Consider the following 23,798-nt stretch of genomic DNA (forward strand, 5'->3'; position numbering starts at 1 on the left):
AGGATTTTCAACAAAAAGTGTATTGTTTTTGAAAAGTGCCTTCAATGTTTTGTGAGTACAGCATACTCCGGATATATTGAAACTTAAGGGACCATGCAAATTATTTCAATATTTCCGTAATTTAATATAAACGAAATTGACTGACGTGAAGCCGCCATTTTTGAAAGTTCAATCCCGATAGAAACATAGAACAAATTATTTGGTCAGTGTTTATCTATTACAGTGAACAGATTACATGGAATAATAGTCCTTGAAAGTTTGATTAAAATATCAGTAAGTTTTGTTAGTTTCATTTTGTTACAATATTTAACCTCCTCATAAATTAATATCTGATCACATTCTTTTACGTTTTGGAGAAAAATCAGCGGACTCAAACGTTTCAATTTCTGCTGAATGCTGTTTGTATATCATTGTAAGTGTTCTTAGGTTAATCTCAAAATCCTTAGTTTTTTCGAATTTAGTCTTTGTCATTTTACCAATAGCCGTAACTAGTTCGTATTTAGTGTCCAAAGATAAGGTTTTTCTTTTCTGTGCGGTTTCCATATAACGTCTAGCCTCAATACATCCGTATACGTAAAAACAAAGAATTTAACAGTGAATAAATTTTATTTTTTAAAAGAAGTATAAAAACACACAAGATGAGAACTAATCATATCACCTTTGTATATCAACCGGTCAGTCTGGCAAAATTACTGTCACCGATCGTGACGAAACTGCCAGGGAGTACTTCAGTATAACCGTTATAAACACAACTCATTAACACCTCGGCGGAGCGATCAGTGGCTTCAATATAAGCGATGTTTTAAATTAGCCGATTTCAATATATCCGTTAATTAATGCAAAGAAAATGAGAGGCTAAAACTGGGCATTTATTTCTATTTCAGAATAATCGGAATTTCAAAACAATCGATTTTAATATAAGTGGAGTAAGCTGTAATTTGTAAGTAGATATTTATATTTGCGCGTGTTTTCTAATTTTTTTTTTTAAATCCCATAGTGCAGTTAACCCGGTTTGATCTATGAAAAAATCACGTTAATAACCATATAGAAATACACACAATCATCAATTTCAGATATTGTCACGTATCATGCTATTTTAAAAGTTCTGTTACTAACATTTTAATTTTTGTATGGCTTTCTTATGCTATTAACCTTGTAGTTTTTATTATTCAACACAACGAAGGAACAAAGTAAGTAAATATAATCAATAAATGTTTAATCTCTGCAGGAAAGAGTCATTATACAGCGTTTGTTAAAAATTCGCCTCTTGCTTGGTAAAAAAGCAAAGTTTCACATTCATGTAAAAGATGTCATTGCCACTCACAATTACTTAAAAATTACAAGGTCTTCCCAATTATCTATTATTTCTATATGAAAAATTTAAAAGGAAATACAGAAGGCCGGGTAATCAAGGCGGCAATTTAAATCATTTTGGGCTATTGTCATCCAAAATAATAATGTATGATTTAAATCCGATGTTTATCTAGTCTACATTTTTGCCCAATGTCTTTTCCTCGGTGAAACTTTCCACTCCAGGTAATTCATCTCAAATTTGAAAGGTTCATGTGAGGGGTGTAGAATACATAAAAGGAACAAACATTTAAAAGTATTCTCACATTTGACCTTCAATTCCAAAGATGAGGGTCGTTGGTGGGGTTGAGAGGCTTTTGTATATTTTCAGTAAAGTTTGCATACATGTATTAATTTTGGTTTTTATACGTTGGTCTAGAATGCTTGGAAGGGAGAGCACTTTTATTGGAAAGTGAGATAAACGAACATGAAATGAAACTCTTAATTTGCTACATTATCTGGGAGTACCAACCCCGATACAACATTCCAATTTTATTTTCGTTATTATGGCTTAGCATGACAAAGTAGTCATTTAAGATTGAGATTTAAAACGTGTACGGAAATGCGTTCGTGTGCTATGAATACACTTCCACGTTTTTGTAATTTATCAGTTGAGATTTTATTAGTTGTAGGTTATAAACGTGTACGTAAATTTCGACGCAGTTTTGTGACATGAATTTACTCAATTAACTCCAAATAAATTCATTATTGTGATTTTGTATAAATTTGCATGCAAATGAATTTTGAAAATCTATATAATGTATCACGAGAATATATTTACAAATACATTATTTTTGTTGTAAAAGCTTCACGTTTGTTCTTTTGTAGATGACACTCTACAAGTTAAGAGAACGTGTAGAAACCTTGTCATCACAAATCTTGATGACGTAATACGCATAGAATTTAAATGATTCCCTTAGTACACGTACCCGCACAAGTTTGAAATATCAACCTTTCTATTAATTTTTCTTTACACATATTGTCCGTCGTCATATCGTCTGTCTTTTCTTTGGTCCATCCATCCATACAATTTTCTTTTCTTTTTTCTTAACTACGCGAAAATTCTTACTTAACTTTACTAAAAAAGCATTCTTTGATGGAGGGTTGATAAGACCGTTAACTAGGATCGTTTTTTTGCAAATGGAATTTTATTTTTAAAACAGCGAAATTAGGTTAGTAATTTTTTTAAAAAAATCTACAAATTCAGAACATAAAATAGGAATACGAAATCATAAAACAATGCACAACCCTCTCTTTTTAAATATTTTTAAAATCATTTCCAATACAATTTGGAAAACCCTTCCTATCATAGTTTGGTGAGAGACATGGATAACCATCTTGTTATGTTTTCTATGACATTGCTCGATTGAATCTTTGTTGAACACAGCTACAAACTGTTCTGAATTTTATAATATGATTTGGGTTTAAATGAAAAAGAAGGTTATTAAATGAAATTCTTATCATGATCAACATGAATTATCTTAATATGATCTATAAGTTTACTTAAAACAATTAAGCTCACTTTTTTTGCCCACTCCACACAAATTTTCTCTTTTTTGGGAAAATTCACTTAAAAAATAAACTCACTTTTATGCCCACTCCAAACAAATTCCCTCTTTTGGGGCATATTGTGAAGTTTGTGTGGTACGCTGCAAGAACAATCTTGATGTAGCGCATTAGGAATTTTACAAAGAGATGTTTTTCACAAATGTATTTTTTTCGACTGCCTGTTCAATCAACAACTGCACACCTATTGCCTCCTCCACCCTTATATACAGCTTTCATCGATATGGGTTCAGCAGTCATGGTTGTAATGACGTATAGATCACATGATCAAATATGAATGCGAGAAGAATTATGCCTTCAGATTAGAACAAACGTCGTCTATACCATAGTTACAATGTAAATTAGTTTTTTTTATATAAGAATTCAAACATGCAAATATGTCATAATTATCTAATTAAACACCGCAAATGACTGTTAATGAATCGTATTTGTATTTCTATTTTTGTCAGGTGTAAGATTTGAACTTTTCTCATAAAACTCGTCAGGGACCCTGACGTGTGTGAGGAAAAAGGGGTGAATTTAATCAAACTATAAATTTTGTAGCTTTGTTGGTGATAAAACATCAAAACTATGAGAAACGGACAGAGTTGCGCTTTCATGCTTTTAGTGTGTAAATATGTCGATTTTATACAGTTTCATCAGTATTCGCGTACATTTTTTTTTCTTAACACACACACACACACACACACACACACACACACACACACACACACACACACACACACACACATATATATATATATATATATATATATATATATATATATATATATATATATATATATATATATATATATATATATTTATAAAGCACAGGAAAATTCACTTTTTTGGAGCTCCACCTCCGCCCCGACCGAGATTTGAATTCACGACCTCTGGAACCCACTCTCTTAGCAGTGAGCGGCCACAGCGCTAACCACTCGGTCAACAACTGTATAATTTTTTTTTATATAAAAAATGGCATTGTTTTTAAAAATTTGAAGTGCAGAGGTCAATTATTACGTGTACTTTCCTAATCAAAAGAAATGATTATATTTATTACAAAATCAATACAATCAGATAGTATTTTTATACAGTTGTTGACTGGGGTCGAGGGCAACGACTGCAGATGGACCTCAAGCTGTAGAGACATTCACACATGTCAAATTAAGCCCTGGCCTCATCTTAAATTTACTACCCGGTAAAAATCTTTGTTCTCTAAGTTCACACGCAACCTATATTCTATAATTCTATTTTTATACTTATCGACGATATGTGGAAATTTCCATTTCGTAGTTTCATAATTATACTTCATGTAATATGATAATTTCTATTTGAATATAGTTTCAATATATACTATGCCTTTATTTATAAGCATGCTATTGTATTTTGCCTATTATTATAAGGGAAAAGCTAAAGTATTTTTAATTCAAAAATAGCATGATTTTGCTCCCTGACCTTTTGGGCATTAACAGGTTTAAGTGTAAATAAATAAGGAATACTGTTTCATGGAAAATAACCTGAAATTGAGGAACGTCTCGTGTGTCTTTAACATGCAAATAAAACATAAGGTTCCTGAGTTGATGACTTTGTATAAACCCGAATTCTGATCGGTGAAAAATAATTGGAGCGTGAACTAAAGAAAAACACGTAATATACATTTGATTGACAGTTTCCAGTTTGAATCTTGACTCTACTTGAATGTGCACCTTTTGCCTCCAGGATTTTTCACAAAAGATGTATTGTTTATGAAAAGAGCCTTCAATGTTTTGTAAGATATTTGTAAGTAGATATTTATATTTGCACGTCTTTTCTCCTTTTTAATTTCTTTTAAAAAATTGCAATTGTACAGTTAACCCGGTTTGATCTATGAAAATATAACGAGCCATATAGAAATACACAATCATCAATTTCACATACTGTCACGTATCATGTTATTTTAAAAGTTCTGTTTTTAACATTTTGATTTTTGTATCGCTTTTTTATGCCATTAACCCTGTAGTTTCTATTATTCAACACAATGAAGGAACAAAGTAAGTAAATATAATCAATAAATGTTAATCGCTGCAGGAAATAGTCATTATAAAGCGTTTGTTAAACAAAATCGCCTCTTGCTTGGTTAAAAAAGCAAAGTTTCAAATGCATGTAAAGTATGTCATTGCCACTCACAATTGCTTAAAAATTACAAGGTATTCTCAATTATCTACTACTTCTAAATAAAAAATTCAATAGGAAATAATTCCCTATTAAAAATGTAGCAAAATCACTGAAGTGATTTTCGACCTACCTCTTTAATTGTTTTCTGATTACCTGATAAAACCGTACTGAAGGCCAGGTAATTAAGGCGCCAATTTAAATTATTTTGGGCTATTGTCAACCAAAAGAATTATATATAATTTAAACCCGACGTAAATCTAGGCTACATTTTGCCCAATGTCTTTTCTTCGGTGAAACATTTCACTCCAGGTAATTCATCTCAATTTCGAAAGGTGCATGTGAGGGGTGTCGGTGTGGAGTAAGGGAATGTAGAATATATAAAAGGGACAAACATTTAAAGATATATTTAAGGTCTTCCGTTTCCAACGGAAGACCTTTCTATTATTGTGCGGGTTAAGATTATTCTTATTTTTCTTTTTTTTTTTTTTCTTCCTAGACGCGAACTTTGAGGCTTCATATCGTGCTCATTTCTGAACGGTTTTTGCTCAAATTTTCAGGGCTAATGGACTTTACAAAACGCTATCTTCATCAATTCATAGAAGTTAGAATTCCCTTTCCGTTAACGAGTTATTCCCCTTTTAAATTTTTTTAGGGCCTTTGGTTTCCAGACAAAGGCTCCGAGACTCTAATAGCAGGGAATGGGAATCCAACGAATTTGAATAACAAAGACATTGAAGTTGTATACATCGGTTTTTGTTTTTGGATTACGTTCCTTATTCAGGAAAAGGTAGGGGGTCAAAAAACAGGATTCCAAAAAGTGCAAAAATTTAGACATATTTTCCTTTATATCTTTTTAACGAAAAATATTTTTTTAAGACATGTAGAATAAAAGTTGTGCAGAATATCAAGAGCTTTCATTTGACACCAATAAAAAAGGGCTGGCCCCTTAAATTAAGGGCCAATAGCCCCTAAACGTTTTTGCTTAATAACTCAAAAACGGTTAGGATTTTGATATGGATGTCGCTGGAAAAGTTGTTTGTTGGGATCTCATAAAGGTCGTAACAATATTATTTTGTAAGTGATTTGTGTAGTATGAGTGTAAAAAGCTTTACATGTTGACATGTACCTGTTTTCATTAGACAAGTTAACGAAAGTCTTTGTGCGTACAACTGGCATAAAGTTGCCGCAGAAAGTATGCTGGTTTATACAGGAGGCATTAATTTATAAGAAATTTGTTTTTGTTGGAGTACATGCTTTTTTAAGGAGTTTAAGTCATTGTTGTTAAGTTCTTATAGTGCACAATCATTAAAAACGGCAATTGGAAAACAAAACATTCTTTTTCTTATTTAACCACAAAATATGGAATTAAAAAACTATATGCATTACATTTTATTTATTAACTCCATGCAATTAAAATCTACCTTGAATCAGAACTGTGTGTGTGTGTACCATTACGTACGCTCTCCCTCGCCCGCGGCCGAGAAAATCGGTCACCATGCTCGCGGCTGTAGCGGTCAGCGGTTATCTAATACACGAGAGCTGTGTCTCTCATATACATGTATGAGTTTATTTAGCCGCGAACTCGATAATTGGTTTCGTTTTGATTACACATAATTTTTTTATGGATTAAACGATTGGGTGTCAATTAAGAAATCGTTCAGTTAATTAATAAAAGCAATGTCACTCTCAATCTAAAGCAATAATAGACACAGATCAATTGTGGGTTTTAAGTTTAAAATAAATAACTTTTATTTGATAGAGTATGTTCATTATATTGCAAACTTTTCAAATCTTCCTGGGTTCTGAACTGTGCCTGTCTGTGCGTTGTACATATACCTTTACGTAATATATCCTTCGCCAACGGCCGATGAGATCAGCCACGGCTGCACTACCTAGCGGTTATTAAGCGGGTTTTAATACACAAGATTCTCACACTGCGACGCACACTTACATGCATATGAACGTGTTTGAGTTAATATAGCCGTAAAAACAGGAACTGTTTTAATTTAATCCTATAAAAGTTTGTCCATCTTGTATTTATTCAATTGAACATTTGAGTGTAAATGAATATTAATGAGCGATATTACTCCAAATCGTAAACATCGTACATTTAAGACATAAATTAATGGTTAGTTTGTTTATGTAAAATATTTTAGAAACTGCACAAATAATGTTTTGAATCAACCCCCCCCCCCCCACACACACACAAATAGTAAACCTTTAAATGATGATCATCCCTCGCACATGGCTGAGGAGAACCGGCGCCAAGTAATCCGGGGTCGGTTCGTGTTCTTCTACATGTACCTTATCGCGCGTTCATGTTTCATATTTTGCACCGACACAACTATATTTTATTATTTTTTCAACTATTATATTCGTTTAAGATGAAAAGATAAACAGGTAGTTTAAAAATCAAACTATAATCAAAGTTCCATGTAACATGTTTGCAGTAGGTGCTAGCACGATAAAAAATGTCCTGAATTGAGGCATTCGATGATTTTTAAAAAAAAATTCACATGAATTTTAAACAACTTTAGATTAGATTCTATCGGTCACATATTAATCACTTCTGTAGTTTTTCTACATGGTCGTTCGTTTCTTTGTAGAAGCGAACTCATTGCTGCCCCCTCCCGCCCCGCTGACAGGAGCTCGCGCTGGACTTTTTGAATTGTCAAAACGATATCAAGATCTATCGAAAATCATTTTTGGTGGCTTCTTCTCATGTGTAACATTTTGTTTCATATTCCCACCCGTTTGTTTATTCGGTCAGTCTGTGTAAATTCAATCGCGACATGCGACCGAGAATCTTGTGTCGCTTCAGTGCACACAGCTCGGAACATATATAGCCCCAGATCATCAATTGTTATATAATTGAGTAACAGTTGGAAGGGTGCTTTTACATAAATAATAAATAATAAAATCATCCAGAAAAAAAGTTACCGTAACTCAATAGTCAATACCAAAAATAAAATCCGTATGATTGTTAACTGAAATCGGTATTTCAGTATTCGGCGGGATTTGATTTTTCTGCTAACATTAGTATTTTTATTGGTTTCAGAGATAACGATGTAAAAACACAAACAGTAAATACACCTGATATTATTTACATTGATAATGTTGAAAAATATTTAAAATTAAATTAGTCACATTCGTAAGATAAAAATGTTCTACGAACAACCGATTATTTTTTTCCTATGTCGTGTCATTCGCGCGTAAATAAGTATGTTCTGTACACATATATACATGAACCCAGAAAAAATTCAAATGATTACACAAAAAAGAAAGTTGTAATTAGTATTTCGGAATTTTTTTCTGAAAGTAATTTCACATTGTATTGAAAAGAACAAGAAATAAAAATGATTTAAATTTTTGACTCAATATTCGTATATATTACTGGCGCTTCGTACATGTGTAACGGCGTACAGTGTATAGATTATTATAATCTGTTCGAATTAAGTACCATGCGTAAAGATTCCCATAATAATTACTAGTAATTGCATGACTGTGTACATTGTAGGCAAATCCCTGTGTGTTAATTACTTCTAAGACTCTTTGTTTTCCATTAACAGTGGTTCAAATAATTTTCAGATAATTAATAAAAATTTTGTCATTTGAATTGTATGCTTCTTCAAATACTGATTCCGATTACCTTGAAGTCATTAATGTTCGATTGGCTATTGACAAAGAAAGAGACGCTTGACCATCCAATGAAAACAAATACACAGAGGTTGATTTACAGGTTCAGCCAGGTGCAGGAGACACCCGATGTCCGAGGTTATGGGTTATGTGTGCTGCTTGTACAAAGTCGAATGGTCTCAGTAAGAGTTATCGATGTGAATAAATAAAAAAATATATATGCTTATCAAAACATGATCGTTTAAGTTACAGCGAAGTACACTGAAGCGTTTAATAGGGGTTTACTCCAGAAAAGTTTCTACCTAATGTTTTCACTGACCTTTGTCCAATCAGATCGTAGCTGGGCGGAGTTAAGACATTGCCGCTCGTGACTTGAATGAGAGAAAGAAAAGAGAGAGAGAGAGAGAGAGTTGAGTAAATTATAAGTGGTGCTGATAAAGGAATAATCATTAGTTATAAACTTGCAAACAAATTAATTAAGGTCTGCATATAAAAATTACATGTGTATCCTATATTGTATAACTTTAAAGCTTTTTAAAGAACGATTGTGAAAATTTCTTTGGCCGCGCGCCGTCGACAACATGCACATGGATAAGAATGACGTAGCTTATATTCAACTAAATTTCCTAGCATGGAGTCCGAGAATACGGACATTAAATATTTTAAAATGCGAACGAGTAATCACTTATGAACATGATGAATTTAGATGTAGTGTAAAGGAAAGGCAACGAAGGCGGATGCTTAGTGGAAAAGTAAAACGTCTAAGGTAAAGAATGTTTCACACTGAGTAACCATAAGGAAAGATTTTATAAAAAGTAAATTTACAACCTTTGTTTAATTCCAGGAAGATTCGGCAAACTATGATTTAATTATTAACGGTAACACTTGTAATAAAAACAGTTTCTTAAATATTCGTACAGTCTTCGATGTTTGACATTACCTTATCCTATTACTGACCTATATATAGACATCGTTGTTCCCTGGTTAAAGAATTTCAAAACACTTCAAAGTTTCATAAATTTACTGTGGAATCATTAAATTTCGTGGGGGCCAATTTTCGTGGATTGCTTAAATTTTACACGTTCGTGGGGACGTAATTTCGTGTATTCTATAAAACTTACAAAGGAAATATCACTTTATTACCCTAATTTATTAATTCGTGGAGGATGTTAATTCGTGGATGAGAGGTACCCACGAATTCCACGAAAATTGAGCCACCACGAAATCTAATGATTCCACAGTATAAGATATACTATGTCCCGAGTTTTTTCTTCCACCACTTTTTGCTTGATATTTCAATAATAGTAAATACCTTTGTGCTAAAACTACGTTCGTCCACTTATATGAAAAATGTCCAGATTATATGTGTTGAAACGCCCCCTCTATCGCTTCAGGTTTCAATACACATCCCAATATTGAAAGGTTACGGAGATTTTGCATTGCATCAGCCATTAATAAGCCCGGATGATAACGTTTAAATATTGCGCGAGGTATCCCGCGTACTTCCGAACGGAGAAAAGATGTGAACATTTCCCATTATAAATCTCCGTAAAAAAATTGTTTTCGTTCCTGTGAAATTTTATGAGTGAAAATTGTTCAATGAAGATATCTTGGATATATTCCCTTTCATCAATTGAAAGTGAATTGAAGTGTCTGTGAGTTCCGAATGAAATCTGATAAATGTTTCACGCGGTTCTCGCACGCTTTGCCCGAAACGATTTACACGCTTTGCCCGAAACGCTAAACGGTTTACACGAAACGCTTCACAATCACACGAAACGCTTAACGGTTTACACGAAACGTTTCTCGCAAGTAAGTCGCACGTTTTTTGGTGTAGTAGTAAGTTTCAGGGTCTGTAAATTTTGTCATCACGCAACAATTCTAAACTTGCACATAGTTTTCAAAAATTTAGAAATATTTTTAAATAAAGAAGTTATCTTAGAGAAAAGGTTACGTGTTTTGTAGGCGGGTTCGGTTTTTAAATCAAAGTACTGATGTACTGACGAGAGTTGATTTTATCGAATATTATTTATTTTAAAATCAACGATATGCTAGTTTGCTTGGCAAGTAGTTTATAATCTGCATTTGAATTATGCACATTTTTATAATATGAATTCTCTGACTGTTCCGACTAGAATTTTGAGAAAACCTCTAATGAATCATGTTGTGTAATATTTTAAAATAGAATTGATTTCATCAAATTATGTTTTGGTATTCCAAATATTTCAAAAATTGTATGGATCCAACCAATAATGAACTCTAGTCTCGTTCAACCAGATGCTTGGCTGTCTCCGTTAATCTCCGACAAGTAAGAGATACCAGGTCACATGATAGCTTGATGATGCGACCTCTAAATATAGACTGACTCTCTACTTGCCGGAGATGTAAGGAGACAGCCGATGGTTGAACGAGACTATATATATTGAACTCTGGCGTAGGAATACACAGGACTAAAAAAACTTCAAATTGTTCCTACCATTTAAAATCTGACTATTTCCAAGGTATTTATAAAAAAAGTTTCCTTAAAAAAAATACTTCATTATTTTCAAGAACTAAATCTTGTCAGCGGCGATGATTTGTGCTTAGGTGCAAACACAGTTTCAGTTTCGGTATGCTAGAGTAACTGCATAGGAGAGTTTATTAAAATCAACTCCCAAAAACACAATTCCTCACATGATTCATGAGTACATGTAACAATGCTTGCTACCCTCTGAAAATTTAACTCGCCATTAAACATCTCATTTTTTAAAGAATGTTTGAAACGATTACATAAACTGTGTTCGACAGATAGTTTTCCTAAAACATTTTCTTTCTTTCTTTTTCAAAACACGTTTTATATACAGACTTTCAATCACAACACATTTTTATAACAAAAGCAGAACTGAAAGTTTAGTCATTATAAATTATTGACACCATATCACATACATTTTCAACTCGCAGCAACAACGGAAGACCTACTCGTGGCTTTGCCACGAGCTCTGCTCTAGTTACATTTAACATTTAATTCCAAAAGTGAGGGTCGTGGGTGGGGTTGAGAGGCCTTTGTATATTTTCATTAAGTTTGCATACATGTATTAATTTTGGTTTTTATACGTTGGTCTTGAATGCTTGTAAGGGAGCGCACTTTTTTGGAAAGTGAGGTAAATGAATATGAAATGAAAACTCTCACTTTGCTACATTATCTGGGAGTACCAACCCCGATACAACATTTCAATTTTATTTTCATTATGACATAACATGATAAAGTAGTCATTTGAGATTGAGATTTAAAACGTGTACGGATATGCGTTCGTGTGCCATAAATACACGTCCACGTTTTTGTAATTTATCAGTTGAGATTTTATTAGCTGTAGGTTATAAAAGTGTACGTAAATTTCGACGTATTTTTAATGACATGAATTTACTCAATTAATTCCAAATGAATTGTGAATTTGTATCAATTTGCATGCAAAGTAATTTTGAAATTCTATATAATGTATCACGAGAATATATTCACTTAAACATTATTTTTGCTGTAAAAGCTACAAGTTTGTACTTTTGTAGACGACACTCTACACGTCTAGAGAACGTGTAAAAACCTTGTCATCAAAAACTGATGACGTAATGCGCAAAGAATTTAAATGATTCCCCTAGTATACGTACATGTACCCCGCACAAGGTTGAAATATCAACCTTTCTATTAATTTTTCTTTACACATATTGTCCGTCGTCGTATCGTCTATCTTTTCTTTGGTCCATCCATCCATACAATTTTCTTTTCCTTTTTCGTAACTACTCGTCGAATTCTTACTTAACTTTACCAAAAAGCATTCTTGGATGTAGGGTTGATAAGACTGTTAACGAGCAACGTTTTTTCGCAAAGGGAAATTATTTTTAAAAGAGCGAAATTAGGTTCGTTATTTTTTTTTTAAATCTACAAATTCAGAACAAACAATAGGAATACGAAATCATAAAACAATGCACTACCTCTCCTTTTAAATATTTTTTAAATCATTTCCAATACAATTTGGAAAACCCTGCTCCTCATAGTTTGGTGACAGCCATGAATAACCATCTTGTTATATTTTTTATGATATTGCTCGATTGAATCTTTGTTGAACACAGCTACAAACTGTGCTGAATTTTAGAATATGATTTGGGTTTAAATGAAAAAGAGGTTTATTAAATGAAATTTACATCATGATCAACATTAAATATTTTAATATGATTTATAAAATTACTTAAAAAAAATTAAACTCACTTTTTTGCGCACTCCAAACAAATTCCCTCTTCTTTGGGAAAATTCATAAAAAAAAAATAAACTCACTTTTATGCCCACTCCAAACAAATTTCCTCTTTTTGGGCAAATTGTGAAGTTTGTGTGGCAAAAAATGAAAAAAATGTAAACAATATATATATATATATATATATATATATATATATATATATATATATATATATATGAAAAAAATCAAAACACCGAAATAAACTAAACTAGTTTCATTTTAAATCATCAGGAGTTTGATGATATAAGTATATATATTTATCTCATACGTGTGGTGTATATTACCCGTGTGATAAACCTTTGCTATATCAAACGGGTGATGCTTTATCAAATACTTCTGGTCCCAACTATTTTTGACACAGCCCCTCGCTTCAACGCTTCAGTGACCTATCTTCGAAGATTTTGTTAATACTTTCAAAATAACTATATCTACTACAAAAATTGATATTAAACGGATTTTGTCAAAACTTTACATTCAAATATGAAGGAAAACATATAACTGCGTAGCACAGACGTCGGAACCGGGGGGGGGGGGGGCTTAGCTCCCTCCCCCCACTTCTTTGCAAAGTTTTACATAACCGTAACCAACAGACCCTTTTTCTTGTTTGTCAAGATTTTATTTATAAGTTTAGCCCCTTTCCAACTTTCAATTTGCTTTGTGTAGTTTATAAAACTGCAAATTACGTTAACTATCAAGAAGTTCATCCTGACGACGCAAAGAAGGTTGTGTTCATATACAAGAACTTACCGAAATAATGTTTATTAGACTTTCATTCCACCACCAGTAAGCATCCTTATTCACTATTTCCAATTTCGAATCATTAGGCTAGGCCTAGTGTTTGTTTTATAAAACATCAACAACTGTTCCTCGTTCGAGTCAATTCAAACTAACGAACATTCCCAACTTTGTGTCTGTCAACAAACTTCATTATTCAATTCTTCTGATCAGTATTTCTATTTAATCAAGTAAATAAGCTCTAAGAAAATTATTTAGAGCTAAAAAATTATTTCAAGGTTTATTTCAGTGAAACTTTACTTCAAAACAGTTAAATTTATATAAAAAATGACGTACCAAATTGTATTGTGCAAGGTCACAATAACCGCATAACACAACGTTGCATCATCGTCTTTGATCTTTGAAAAATCAATTCGGGTCATATAAGGGACTGTCTCAAAAGCTTCATAATATAAATCAAATTGTATGAGATAAATAGAACATCTATAATTGTGTGATTTTATATTTGCTTTATCCAACGAGTTGAAATGGTGTATATATTCGCGAGGCTTGCCGAATAAATAAATAAATATACATATAAAGCACAGGAAAATTCACTTTTTTGGAGCTCCACCTCTGCCCCGACCGAGGCTTGAATTCACGACCTCTGGAATCCATTCTCTTAGCAGTGAGCGGCCACCGCGCTAACCACTCGGTCAACAATTGTATAATGTTTGTTATAAAAAATGGCATTGTTTTTAAAATTTTGAAGTACAGAGGTCGATTATTGCGTGTACTTTCCTAATCAAGGGAAATGATTATATTTATTACAAAAGCAATACAATCAGATAGTATTTTTATACAGTTGTTGACTGGGGTCGTGGGCAACAGTTGTTCACGACTGCAGATGGACCCCAAGCCGTTGAGACATTCACACATGTCAAATCAAGCCCTGGCCTCATCTTGGATTTACTACCCGGTAAAAATCTTTGTTCTCTAAGTTCACACGCAACCTATATTCTATAATTCTATTTTTATACTTATCGACGATATGTGGAAATTTCCATTTCGTAGTTTCATAATTATACTTCATGTAATATGATAATTTCTATTTGAATATAGTTTCAATATATACTATGCCTTTATTTATAAGCATGCTATTGTATTTTGCCTATTATTATAAGGGAAAAGCTAAAGTATTTTTAATTCAAAAATAGCATGATTTTGCTCCCTGACCTTTTGGGCATTAACAGGTTTAAGTGTAAATAAATAAGGAATACTGTTTCATGGAAAATAACCTGAAATTGAGGAACGTCTCGTGTGTCTTTAACATGCAAATAAAACATAAGGTTCCTGAGTTGATGACTTTGTATAAACCCGAATTCTGATCGGTGAAAAATAATTGGAGCGTGAACTAAAGAAAAACACGTAATATACATTTGATTGACAGTTTCCAGTTTGAATCTTGACTCTACTTGAATGTGCACCTTTTGCCTCCAGGATTTTTCACAAAAGATGTATTGTTTATGAAAAGAGCCTTCAATGTTTTGTAAGATATTTGTAAGTAGATATTTATATTTGCACGTCTTTTTTCCTTTTTAATTTCTTAAAAAAAAAATTAACACTGTGCAGTTAACCCGGTTTGATCTATGAAAATATAACGTTAAGAGCCATATAGAAATTCACACAATCATTAATTTCAGATATTGTCACGTATTATGTTATTTTAAAAGTTCTGTTATTAACATTTTAATTTCTTTATCGCTTTTTTATGCCATTAACATTGTACGTAGTTTCTATTATTCAACACAATGAAGGAACAAAGTAAGTAAATATAATCAATAAATGTTTAATCTCTGCAGGAAATGGTCATTATACAGCGTTTGTTAAAATATTCGCCTCTTGCTTGGTAAAAAAGCAAAGTTTCACATGCATGTAAAGGATGGCATTGCCACTCACAATTACTTACAAATTACAAGGTCTTCCCAATTATCAATTACTTTTAAATAAAAAATTTAAAAAGAAATGATTCCTTATTCAAAATAAAGCAAAATCACTGAAGTGATTTTCGACCTACTTCTTTTATTTTTTCTGATTACCCGATAAAACCGTACTGAAGACCAGGTAATAAAGGCGCCAATTTAAATCATTCTGGGCTATTGTAACCCAAAAGAATTATACATAATTTAAACCCGACGTTTATCTAGGCTACATTTTTGTCCAATGTCTTTTTCTCGGTGAAACATTTCACTCCAGGTATTTCATCTCAATTTCGAAAGTTGCCAGTCAGGGGTGTCAGTGTAGAGTAAGGGGATGTAGAATATATAAAAGGGACAAACGATTAAAGATATACTTACATTTAACATTTAATTCCAAAAGTAAGGGTCGTGTGGTGGGGGGGGGGGGGGGTTGAGAGGCTTTTGTATGTTTTCAGTAAAGTTTGCATACATTTATTAATTGTGGTTTTTATACGTTGATCTTGAATGCTTGGGAGGGAGCGCACATTTTTGGAAAGTGAGGTAAATGAATATGAAATGAAAACTCTCACCTTGCTACATTATCTGGGAGTACCAACCCCGACACAACATTCCAATTTTATTTTCGTTATTATTACATAACATGACAAAGTAGTCATTTGAGATTGAGATTTAAAACGTGTACGGATATGCGTTCGTGTGCCATGAATACACGTCCACGTTTTTGTAATTGATCAGTTGAGATTTTATTAGTTGTAGGTTATAAATGTGTACGTAACTTTTGACGCAGTTTTGTGACATGAATTTACTCAATTAAATCAAAATAAATTGTGAAAATTGTATCAATTTGCATTGCATGCAAATGAATTTTGAAAATCTATATAATGTATCACGAGAATATATTCACTTGTACATTATTTTTGTTGTAAAAGCTACAAGTTTGTACTTTTGTAGACGACATTTTACAAGTTTAGAGAACATTGTCATCACAAAAACTGATGACATAATACGCATAGAATTTAAATGATTCCCCTAGTACACGTACCCCGCACAAGTTTTAATTATCAACCTTTCTAATAATTTTTCTTTACACATATTGTCCGTCGTCATATCGTATGTCTTTTCTTTGGTCCATCCATCCAAACAATTTTCTTTTCCTTTTTCTTATCTACGCGACAAATTCTTACTTAACTTTACCAAAAAGTATTCTTGGATGGAGGGTTGATTAGACTGTTAACGAGCAACATTTTTTCGCAAAGGGAAATTATTTTTGAAAGAGCGAAATTAGGTTTGTAATTTTTTTTGTTTTTAAAATTTTATTTAAAAAAAAATGTTAATGAATCGTATTTGTATTTCTATTTTTGTCAGGTATAAGATTTTAACTTTTCTCATAAAACTCGTCAGAATCCCTGACGAGTGTAAGGAGAAAGTGGTGAATTTAATCAAACTGTAATTTTTGTAGATTTGTAGGTGATAAAACATCAAAAATATGAGAAACGGACAGCGTTGCGCTTTAATGCTTTTAGTGTGTAAGTATGTCGATATTATACCGTACAGTTTCATCAGTATTCGTGTACATCTTTTAAGGTCACCTGAGTCACTCAGGTGACCTATTGCAATCTTCGTCCGTCGTCGTGCGTCGTGCGTTGTGCGTAAACAATTTTACATTTTTAACTTCTTGAAAACTACCATGCCAATCGTTACCATTTTTGGTGTGAAGCATCTCTATGGTAAGAAGAATCTAAATTGTGAAATGCATGGGTCTACCACCCATGGGGTGCCACGGGCGGGGCAAAATATGCAAAAAAAGTCAAATTTTTTAAAATACTCTTCTCTACTTCCACATATGTGAGGAAAAAACTGATTGCATTTTTATGATGTCCATGAAGCCCCCTACCAAAATTGTGAAATTCATGGCCTCTGGTTCAGGTGTTCAGGCTCTAGGGTGGGGCCAATATTGCCATATAGTAAAAATGTATTAAATCTTAGAAAATCTTCTTCTCTACTACCATATATATTTGTTAAAAACTGAATGCATGATTATGATTTCCATGAAGCCCCCTACCTAAATTGTGAAATTCATGACCCCTGGGTCTTGGGTTCGTGCTCTTTGGTGGGGCCAATATGGCCATATAGTAAAAATGTATTAAATCTTAGAAAATCGTCTTCTCTACTACCATATATATTTGTTGAAAACTAAATGCATGATTATGATGTCCATGAAGCCCTCTACCTAAATTGTTGAAATTCATGACCCCTTTGTTAGGGGTTCAGGCTCTAGGGTGGGGTCAATATGGCCATATAGTAAAAATGTATAAAATCTTAGAAAATCTTTTTCTCTACTCCCATATATACTGTTAAAAACTGAATGCATGATGATGATGTCCATGAGGCCCTCTACTAAAATTGTAAAATTCATTACCCCTGGGTTAGGGGTTCGGGCTCTAGGGTGGTGCCAATATGGACATATAGTAAAAAATGTATTAAATCTTCAAAAAAAATTTCTTCTCTACTTCCACACATATGGGCAAAAAACTGAATACATGGTTATGATGTCCACTAACTCCTCTACCTAAATTGTGAAATCCATGGCCCCTGGGTCAGGGATTCAGGACATGAAGGGGGGGGGGGCAATATGGCAATATAGTGTTAATGCATATAATTTGTAAAAATTGTCTTCTCTATTCTCACACATCTGTATAAAAAACTGACTAATAATTATGTTTACCAGGAAGTCCTCTACAGAAATTTAAATTTCATTTCCCCTCAAGGATGGGTTTTGACTCTAGGGCAGGGCCAAAATGGATGTATAAGTGTTAATGTATATAATGTTAAAAAATTATCTTTTTTACTCCCACACACCTTAGAGGAAAGCTGAATTCAGGATTTTGTAGACCAGATCTTTTAGTTTTTCGCCAAAATTATAGGTTTCACAGTTCTTGTTGAAAGATTTCAGGCAGGGAGGTGGTCATCATTACAAATTTATAATTGTTCTACTCCAGTATGAAACCTTTTTGATTAGATGCATATATGAGACTCCTCGACAAGTTTGTGTATGGGTTATATGCTACTCAGGTGACCGTTAAGGCCATTTGGCCTCTTGTTTCTTACCATATGTCAAATTCATAGTTCGAAAAATACTACGGCGACTTGTGGAAATGTCCTCTGTTTGTAATCTATTGTCAGATATATATATATATATATATATATATATATATATATATATATATATATATATATATATATATATATATATATATATATATATATATATATATATAATCCAAAATGAGTGAAAGGCGTTATCACACAGTATAAATTATCAAAAAAGAAAATGAACAGTTCCAAACTTTGGAACTGTTCATTTTCTTTTTCTTTATATATATATATATATATATATATATATATATATATATATATATATATATATATATATATATATATATATATATATATATATATATATAAAGGATATCTAGGTCAAGTGGCGTGATCAAATTAATGCATTTCTTTATTAATAGATAAAATACTTATTCAAATTATTATATTTATATTCCACATATTTTTTGCTTGTAAAGTGTTTTGAAAGCTACTGCAGTTATAACACTGTAATACACACAGGGTACTTAATGGTTAATTAAAATGATGAGTTTTATTATGACGTTACAAACGTTTAACGCTGTAAAATGCAACGTCACAAGCGTAAAGCAAAGTTCACGCTTGTGGCTGTTACAATGGCGCATCAATCGACATGAACTTATCCTTAGGATAAGATAGGAATTTTAAGGTAAAAATCACATTTCCAATCAAGACAAAAGGTTAAAAAGAATATAAATATAAGCATTAAATCATGCTTTTTTTAAGTATACAGTCTCATAACTGCAGCGGTGTGTACATACAAATTGAATAACACACGTTAGCGCGTTATGAAAATTTGTATGTACACATCGCTGCAGTTATGAGACTGTATACTTCACAAAAATCATGATTTAATGCTATAATACATCAAACATGTGAATTTAAATGTATTATGTTACATGTATGAAGTCTTAGAATACGTATATATTCTTTCCCAATTATCACTGTTAATACTTTGAGTGTAAATCACGGTTGACTTTTCGATATGATATCTATAAATGCATTTTTTTTTGGTCCTTATTATCCAAAATAATAAAATACAAAATAATAGTTGTTATCAAAATACTTGTTTTTACAGGTAGTGTATTCTTAGAGATGACAGAAAACTGTCAAATATCAAAATATATTGATGATTGTGGAAGCAGAGGATTACTGTGGAACTGCAGCGGCTTAAACATCTCCAAATTACCAACATTGATACCTCCGGACTTACATAATGGCAATGTCACACTGGATTTGTCTTTCAATCAGTTTTCTTCTCTGACAGGGAATACATTTAGACAAATAACTGCCTACACTCACGTTACGTCAATCATACTTCACCACAACAAGCTTACCGATATTCAAAATCTGACATTTCAAAATCTGTCAAGCTTATGCAGTTTAGATCTCTCTTTTGCAAATCTTGATAAAACTGAAATTGATGCTAATGCATTTTCTTTTCTTCAAAAACTTCAGATTCTTCGAATTCATAAGAACAATTTTCAAAGTTTGGGATACCCCGATTTGCAGATATCCAAACTTCATTCCCTAAAACATCTAAAAATTGACACATTTTCTGGATTTGCATTTACAAAACCATTCCAAAATCTTACAAGTTTATCTCAACTGGAGTTTAATAATGTCAACGATTTTAAATTAACTAACACTTCCTTTCAAGGCCTTATACTTTCTCCAATATATAGTATAAACATGGATTTTAGTGATCACGTAGATTGTGACATTCCAGAAGACCTCTTTTGCTCATTTCCATATTTACATAAAGACATTCAGATAAATTTCGGCGGTAAATGCAGCGTGTTGGTTGTTCTTAGGTCCCTGAAATGTTTGCAGCATCGTAAAATACAAAAGCTCGATTTGTCTGGAAACAAGGAAAGTATTGAAGCTGATATAATCATCCTAGATGATAGATCATTTGAGTACCTTCTTAACATGTGTGTGAGTGTGCTGCTATTGGGAAATAACGACATTATCTCTATAAAAACAGACATATATAAATCAACACTATGGACTTGCTTAGATACTCTTAATCTCAGCCATAACGATATACAGAACGTTGAATCAAAAACAATTTTGGCATTTTTAACCTGTCCCTTATTGCGAAATTTAAGTTGGTGCTGCAATGTCCAGTCACCTCATTCTAAATCATTTAACTCTACCAATCGCATAGACGATCATCCATTTATAAATATTTATCTACCAAATAATCTTCAGATATTTGACTATTCCAATAATTACATCCATAACATTGATTATAAGCCCTTTCGTGTAAGATTTACAGGGAAGCGATTGCAAAAGTTATATCTTGCAAAAACTAACTTTCCTCTTATGTTTGAAAATGTATTTAATTTTTCGTCCTTGATTATTCTTGATTTATCTCAAAATGAATTCAGAAATATACATCCTGATATATTTCAAGGAGTAAAAAATATTCAGGAATTATATGCTATTGATGTCCACCTAGAGTTTACGGACAGTCTTATTTCTGAAAGGTTGTTTAGAAATTTACAATTCTTGTCAAAACTTGATATTTCTCAAAACCGCCTATCTGTTTTACCACCGTTGCTTTTAAGAGACCAAAAGAAATCTTTAAAAGAAATTCATCTGGATCATAATCTGTTTTCTTCCGTTTCGAATTCCTTATTGCAGTTGGAAAATTTAGAAACTCTTTATGTTCGAAACAACTTGGTGTCAAAACTTTCTGAGAATGATCAAAGATTTTTTAAATCACAGAAAAATATATCGATCTTTTTAGAAGGAAATCCGATCTCTTGCATTTGTTCCAACATAAAGTCTTTAAAATGGATGAAAGATCATCGAAATTCATTTTCAGATCTTTCAAAAACGCTCTGTGTAGAGAGTAAAAGGGCTGTTAGTGAATTATTTAACGACCATAAGTGGAGGTCATTTGAATTACAATGTCAGACAGTCGCTTGGCTTATATTTTCTGTAGGACTGCTCGTTTTAACACTGTTAACACTCACAATGACAGCCGTTATAAGAAGATACCGCGTTCATTTGGAATATGTAATTCTAAGAATAAAACAAAGATGGAAAGGCGTTCAAATATACCGTCAAGAAGATGTCTTTTTGTATGATGTGTATGTCTCATACAGTGATGTTGATTACCCGTGGCTTATTCAGAACTTATATCCAAAATTTGAAAAAATGAACCTAAAGACTTGGCTAAAAGATAAAGATTCCACACCAGGAAGCTGGGAATCCGAGGAGATAGTCAACTGTATTAACATGAGCAGAAAAGTGATGTTTATCGTGAACGAGAGTTTTCTAGACATTGGATGGTCCTCCTTTGCTGTTCAAATGGCCATAACCCATGCATTTCATAATCATCGTCAAGGATCTATAGTGGTTATCATTAAAGATGAACTTCCTCTCGATAAACTTCCAAACGAAATCAAAAACATTTGGTGGTGTATCGAGCATTTCAGATGGCCGGAGAATGAAACAAATGACGAAGTAATACTGTCAAAATTGTGTAATGTTCTTAAAATATCTAATATTATAGAATAGAATTTTTTACCAAAATAATGTTGTCTGAATATATTTTATCTATATACTTTTTTAATTTTGTACTTTTGCTGCTACACGCGAGCATCGTTACTCATTTTGATTCAAAACTTTTATCAAACCAAGATTTATGGATTAGCTACGAACTTTGCTTTTAAGCGTAAAATTCATGGCTTATCATTTGTTGTTGATTAAACTAATTACTCTTTTATCTCACAGTATAATTAAATGATGGATATATTTGCCACTTTGAAAGTTGAACATATTACATGTACTTTATTTTGTTCTTCATTTAAGATGAAGATAATTGTTTATGTGACATACTGTTTTTAAAATGAAAATAAAAGTTAATCTTTTCTTATTTTCGAAGTAGTAACTAATGGAAAAATCGCTGTCTCAGAAATTTCCTAAATCAATCATTCCAGGGATGATTTGTTTTTATCATTTTATATCAAAAGGCTGGGGAGAAGGATTGAGGTCGTTTACTCAGTTACGCAGTCTAAATAAAAAAATATATATAACGTAATTTAAAAAACCATACGGTATACAGGGTTATTTTTGCCCTTTTACACTTGCAAAGGCTTCGCTCAGTCCCGATTTCGCCAAGATACAGCTGTGTAAAAAAGATATAAATTGAGACATTGCAATTCGCCTAGTCTTAAATTCGCCCTCTGACAACGAGGGCGAAAGGACGAAAATAAAACGAGGGTGACTATTTCCCCGCATACAGTATTCTATTTCAGTACTAAATGATACATCTTTTTTAAGTGCAAGTTCTTCAACTTTTTACCTTTCCTTGATCTTAACCTTAATTTTTTATCTTAGCCGAGTATGTATTTTAATATTCTACGACTGGAAAGCTTGTATGGTTGACGTTTATTTCAAATCCAAAAATAAGTTTTTGTGCAATTGTAAAATCATGCTACGATGTTCGGAAAAGGGGGAAAGAAACGTGTAACTGATTAAGATCGCAAAAGAATACCATTGTAAGCTGACGAATGGTCGCCACAAGGACACAAAGGCCAATGCGGATGCAACGGATAATTGACAATGAAACTTGTGTAAAGAAAGACAGACTTTAACTTGACGATTTGCAAACCACTGATATTTAGTAATATATGATCACATAAAAAACCAAGTCATGTATGCAAAACAAGATTCTCCAATGTTAAATAAAATAGTCTCAAAGTTGCCTCAAAGTTAATTAGTTTTTAATGAATGTGGTCAAGAAGAAAGTTTTAAAGTCAATTGCATACGATCAATTGCATTCAGTTCTCAGGATCACGAAGCATAAGTCCAAATTTTGATTATTCAGAAAAATGTAGCATATCATTAAATCATGTTTAAAATTTAATAACTATAAACGTATTATAAAAAATACATTTTAAAAACATTTATTGTCGTTGTTTTCAATCACAAAGTATAGAGACAGTGTACACATTTTGACATCAGTCTTAGACTTCTTCATAATAATAGAGCCAAGTTAATC

Source organism: Magallana gigas, chromosome 9 (genome assembly GCF_963853765.1).
Source record: "Magallana gigas chromosome 9, xbMagGiga1.1, whole genome shotgun sequence".
Lineage (NCBI taxonomy): Eukaryota > Metazoa > Mollusca > Bivalvia > Ostreida > Ostreidae > Magallana > Magallana gigas.